The sequence below is a fragment of the Carettochelys insculpta genome, chromosome 7, assembly GCF_033958435.1.
Source record: "Carettochelys insculpta isolate YL-2023 chromosome 7, ASM3395843v1, whole genome shotgun sequence".
In the NCBI taxonomy this organism is placed as follows: Eukaryota; Metazoa; Chordata; order Testudines; family Carettochelyidae; genus Carettochelys; species Carettochelys insculpta.
This window is the reverse complement of record NC_134143.1, coordinates 913,053-918,939: the sequence shown is the minus strand read 5'-3', so window position 1 is coordinate 918,939 and position 5,887 is coordinate 913,053. Positions and strand designations below refer to the sequence as shown.

At 52.5% G+C, this 5,887-nt stretch overlaps 1 non-coding gene across 1 annotated transcript; it reads right to left on the bottom strand.

The window, feature by feature from the left end:
• Positions 1 to 491: 491 nt before the first annotated feature.
• TRNAS-UGA (transfer RNA serine (anticodon UGA)) lies at positions 492 to 573 on the bottom strand. The gene has a single exon. It is a non-coding gene; the product is annotated as a tRNA-Ser (tRNA).
• Positions 574 to 5,887: the final 5,314 nt, after the last annotated feature.

The following is a 5,887-nucleotide window of genomic DNA, read 5'->3' as shown; positions in this document are numbered from 1 at the left end:
AAGGAACAGGACGGGAGGTGTTACAAGGCAGGTCACAGACATACAAAGCCTTCAGAAGCCTTCATCCACGCCGTGCGGGGGAGTGTGCAGGCCTGATATTCCCTTTGCAGCACACCCCCAGCTGGGGCAGGTCATTCAGTGCTTTTCTCAGAGCTCTGCTTGTCGAAAGGTGACCCCAGAGGGGAGGAGCAGGAACCTGGGATAGATGCAGCCTCTCTCTGACCTTCCTGGTGCCATGTGGCTTGTGTTTCCTCTGTCCCAGCCACAAGCTGCCCAACATGTAACCTGGAAGCCTCAGGGTTATGTGCATGGACATGGCCAAAGAGACCTGCTGAGCCTTCAGCTGGGCCCAGCAGCAGCCAGAGCAGTGACCCAACCACAGTCTCCCCAGCCCTATTATACACACTGGTCACAGACAGCCCCTGGGCTGTGTCTCAGGGTGTGTGCTGCTGTATTGTCCTGGTTCCAGGATGTGGCTAAAACACAGCCCTCGCTGTGAGCAGAATTTGAACCTGCGCAGGGAAACCCTATTGGATTTCAAGTCCAACACCTTAACCACTCAGCCATCACAACTCCAAGGCTTTTTTTCCCTGAAGGCCAGAGACCCTGGTGAATGCTCGGTGGGGGAGAAGGAGGTTCACTGGCCCTGGGGCAACTTGTCACTTGATAGCTGTGTTTTGAGCACACTGCTGTACACCAGTGAAACATGGACTTTTCACTCAAAACAAGAGCAGCGGCTCAACACGTTCCACATGCGCTGCCTTAGGCGCATACTCGGTGTCTCATGGCAGGACAAGGTCCCCAGTAGCGCAGTGCTTGAGAGGGCGCCGCCTCCATGGTCACCCTTCTTAAACAGAGGCGTATGCGCTGGCTGGGCCACGTCTCACGCATGACGGATGGCCGAATACCGAAGCACCTCCTCTTCGGCCAACTGGCGTCTGGAAAGAGGCTGAAAGGGCGACCTAAATTGCGCTACAAGGACACGTGCAAGTGTGACCTCAGTGCTCTCTCTATCAGTGCGAACACCTGGCATTCGCTCGCCTCAGACACGCATGTCTGGAAACAGGGAGTGAAGGAAGCGCTTGTTATGTATGAAACTACCTTGGTGAAGGAAGCGGAAGGCAGGAGAGCCCTCAGAGAGGTCCGTGCCCGTGACCCCAGAGCGACGTCTGCCTCCTGCTGCTCACTGTGCGGAAAGGACTGCCACTCCCGCCTTGGATTGCACAGCCACAGGAGACACTGCGCGAATCAGTCCAGCTGGGGCGCAAACCCAGGATCCCTTGGGATCGAAGGATGCCTACAACTAATGAAAAAAGAGCCGGGGTGGGGTGGAAACCACATGCTCAGTAATTCATATTTCTGCATGTTGCCCTTTTAGCCCCCCTCCCCCCAAAATGGGTGCTGGTGGTGTAGTGGTTTGAATGGCTGCTTCCCATGCAGTTGACTTGGGTTCAATTCCCAGCTTTGCTTCTTACTTTCTCTTCCCCCAGCAAGTGCTCTGTTGGAATTGGAGAGCAGGGATGATTTGCTGCTTGGTGAGATGGGGGGTGTTGGAGTTCTAACTTGTGGTGCTTGGTGTGAACTAAGATCTGTTGGCCAAAGCTTTCAGGCAGCTTAAGTGCAACCCCTTTACTGTGGTCAAAGGAGCCCAGAACAAGGGGAGAGCAAAGCAGCTGCTCACCAGGAGCTTCAGGTGTCTCCAAAACAGACCTTCCCACATGGAAATGAGAAGTGGGAGGGGAAAAGTCAAGTTGAGTTGCTCTGCTCCAGTGCAGTAGTGGTAGAAATGCAGTCACCACCAGGCTGTGGGTGTTTGCCGGCTTCTCAAGAAAACTGGCAGCAGAAAACTCCTGAATATTTAATACCCAGCCAGCAGTTCCCCTCTTTCTGTTCTTTCCAAATACCTACAGAGAGCCTCTGGTGCCCTTTCATGTGAGACCAATCTCGTGACTGATGCTCACCTGCCCCGACTGCCCTGGCTAGACAAGTGTCAGGTGTGAAGAATCAGAACTCTCCAAGCAGAAATCTCCATCCAGCCCTTCAACATGCACCATCCCCTCCCCCGTCTCAGTAACACTTTTCCCATCACCTTTTTGACCCTCCATCTCTTGTCCTTGTGTAAGTGAGGAACAGGAATGCTGAGCTCCCCATTTCCTTACCGTCCCCTGGATATACGTAATTCATGTCTAGGCCCAGTGCACAGATGGAGCTGATGTGGAAAGACATAAGACATAAGAACGGCCATACTGAGTCAGACTAAAGTCTCATCGAGCCCAGTGTCCTGTCTGCTGACAGTAGCCAATGCCAGGTGCCCCAGAGGTGCTGAGGGGGACAGTCAGCTGGGGAAGGGTTATTTTCTCTCCTCTCTGGGCAGGTGTGGATAGAACTGAAGAGAAGAAAATCCACTTCCACTCTCTGAGGATGATGGAAATACCAATTTCTCTTCTCTTCACTTCTACGAGAGCTGAGGACAAGAAGAGACTTTTCCTGCCTAAGCCCAGGATGTCAAAGGAAACAGAACCAGAGAGAGAGCAGAGCCCTGGCTGAGTGTGTCTTGGGGTCATGACTACAGCTATTTTGAATATTTCAAAAAGCTCTTTTGACAAAGGGACTGTGTAGAGAGGGAATAGCGCCTCGTTCAAAATAAGCCATAGTCCTTCCAATGACTGTATTCAGAACAGGCTTCGGTGTCTGCAGCTGCTGTATGTCAAAATAGCTGAGCCATATTTGAAATCCATATTATGTGTAGTAAAAGAGAGTAAGCCGAGCTAGTCTATACATTATCAAACCAAAAAGCAGTCAAGTAGCACTTTAAACTATTTTGCTAGTCTTTAAAGTGCTACTTGACTGCTTTTTGTTTTGATATTGTGTGTAGCTGTGCTATGTTGGAATCGGCTATTCTGGAATACCTCTTCTGGAATACCTCACTCAGGAATAATGCTGCTGTGCAGACATAGCCTTTGGCTGTGTTGACACGTGCCGCTTCTTCTGGAAGCCTCAGGCTAATGAGTTATCTGGAAAGTGCTAATGAGGCATGGATGCAAATTTTCCACACCTCATTAGCATATCAGCACATGGTTCGGAGTCCAGAAGAAGCTCTTCCTGACTCCGAAGTACATGTGCAGACGTGTGGCCTGCGGGGATCTTCTGGAAGGAAACCCACCTGTGCCCCAAACTCGCTCACCCGTGCCCCCAGAGCCCTGAAGTCACTCTTGACCTGCTCAGCATCACACTTTGCCGTATCATTAGTGCCCACGTGGATAAGAAGCATAGGATAGTAGTCAGAGGGACGGATAATCCTCGACAACACCTCTATAATGTCTTGGATACGGGCCCCGGCAGGCAGCTCACCTCCCGAGATGAACTGTCAGGGCGACAGATGGGCACCTCCTTCCCCCTTAGAAGAGAGTCCCTGAGCACCACTAATCTGCACTTCCTCCTCGCAGGGGTGGCAGCAGACTTCCCAGCCGTGGGGGCACGAGGCTTCTCCTCTGCTGTGTGGGGCGATTCTTTGTCTCCTGTATCAAGTACAGCGTAACGGTTTCCTAGTACCACGGCGGGAGGGTTCGGAGCAGGGGTGGAACACTGCCTGCTGCCAGCAGTAACCAGCTGCCAGTGTCCCCCCGATCTATCTCCTCCTCCACCAGTGGTTTATCAGCCGTCCTGTGTCCTGGGACAGTCACCTCAGCTGTCTCCACATGAATACTGTCCAGGACCTTCTCGTGGAGTCGGGTACTCCTCAACCTGGCCACCTCCTCCTGTAGCTCTCCCACCTGCTGCCTGAGAGATTCCACCAGCAGGCACCTTTCACACTGGATGGTGCCCCCAGCCTGGGTATCAGTGAGTGGGAATTGCAAGCCACAGTCCCTGCAAAGCCGCTCCAGCATCTGGGCAGAGGCATCCATGGCCAGGCCGTCTGTCTGGCTACAGGCGCAGGTGGAGGAGACAGGAGTCGTGTTTGCACAGGTGTTGGGGGTGTTCCTAGCCATCGTAGGCCTCCCTCTGTCACACTCCCTCTTCAAGTCCCCGTCTGCAGCTCCCTGTCCGTGTCTCTCCCCTGGTCACCCTTGCCTCTGACTTTCAAAGCCGACTGGCCTGCGTCAGGCTCTCCCCCCTGGGAGTCACACAGGGAAAGGCTGATGAAGGCAATCAAGGGAACAAAGGTGAGACAGGCATCCCACCCGCCTCAGAAACTGAAACTGAAGCTCACCCACCTGAAATCAAAATGGCAGTTCAAATTCAAACAGTTAAGCACACGCACTCACTCACTCACTCACTCACTCACCCGCCCCAAAAGCCAGCGCTCTCACCTGGTAGCTTCTGCCGCGGCAGGATCACTTGCTCTGCCTCCGAAACTCCCCTGTCTGCAGCTCCCTGTCCGCTTCGCCATGAAGTCCAGCCCCGAGCTGAGACTCCTTTCTGCAGCCCTATTGGCAGCGTCCCAGAGCAGTTGATTGACTGACTGACCCTGCTTTAGGCAGCGGCAGAAACAAAAAGTTGTGTCAACAACCAGGGTGAACTTGCAAATGTTACAGCTTCTTAGCAAGGGCGCTGATGACCTCTGTCCCTGAACAACTTGCAGGAGAAAGAAGAACCAGGCAGAAGTTCTCTGTCTGAGCTGGAGCTCACAGACGCAATGGATGCCGGTTTCCCTCCCATGCGACTCAGCAGGTGCAGTTACAGTCCCCTCGAACTGACACACCAGTGTGAATCTGATAAACTCTTGCTCGAGCTGGAGCTGCTGAGCTGTCAGCCGGCACTTTAATGGAGTGGGCCATTTTGTTAATGACCATTTGCATGGCCATTTCGAAGTGTTTGGCTTGTGCAGACGTAGCCTTAGAAAGACTTAGTTTTCACAGCTCAGAAGAGAAAAATTGTTCTCTGTTGTTGAAATATATCGTAAAGCTTCCCACAGAGCTGTCACTAAAAGCAGTGGGGGTTCATCTGGGTAAACGTGTGAGTGTAGGAGGCTCTGAGCGTGTGTGGTCGTAGAATCATAGAATCGTAGAACAAAAGAGCTGGAAAAGACCTAAAAAAATCATCAAGTCCAGCCCCCTGCCCGAGGCAGGACCAAACCCATCAGATCAGCCCTGCCAGGGCTTTGTCAAGGCGAGACTTGAACACCTGCAGGGATGGAGACTCCACCACTTCCCTGGGGAGACCATTCCAATGCTTCACCACCCTCCGAGTGGAAAAAGTTTTTCCTAATGTTCAACCTGGACCTTCCCAACTGCAACTTGAGTCCATTGTTCTGTGTTCTGCCATCCGTGACCACTGTGAACAGCCTCTCTCCAGCCTCTTTGCAGCCTCCCTTCAGTAAGTTGAAGGCTTTTATCAAGTCCCCCCTCAGTCTTCTCTTCTGCAGACTAAACAGTCCCAATTCCCTCAACCTTTCTTCATAGGTCACATACTCCATCCCCCTAATTATTTTGGTCACCCTCCGCTGGACCCTCTCCAATGTATCCACATCCTTCCTGTAAAAGGGGGCCCAGAACTGGACAAAGTCCTCCAGATGCGGCCTCACCAAAGCCGAATAAAGAGGAATAATCAGTTCTCTGGATCTACTGGCAACGGTCCTGTTGACGCAACCTAATATGCCATTAGGTTTCTTGGATACAAGGGCACACTGTTGACTCTTGTCCAGCATCTCGTCCACTCCAACTCCCAGATCCTTTTCGGCTGTTATTCCCCACTATCCCTCAAGTGTTAAAGTTTCATGAAAGGAAAAAAAAACCAATGAGGAAGAAAGCAGAACAGGTGAGGGTTGGACATCCCTGGACCCAGCCTCCCAGAGCTACCAGCCCTCACTGCACAGCGCTCCTTACTCAGGTAGGAGCAGCAGGATCACTCTCCCAAGGGCACCAGAACTCCACAGCAGCTCCATTGG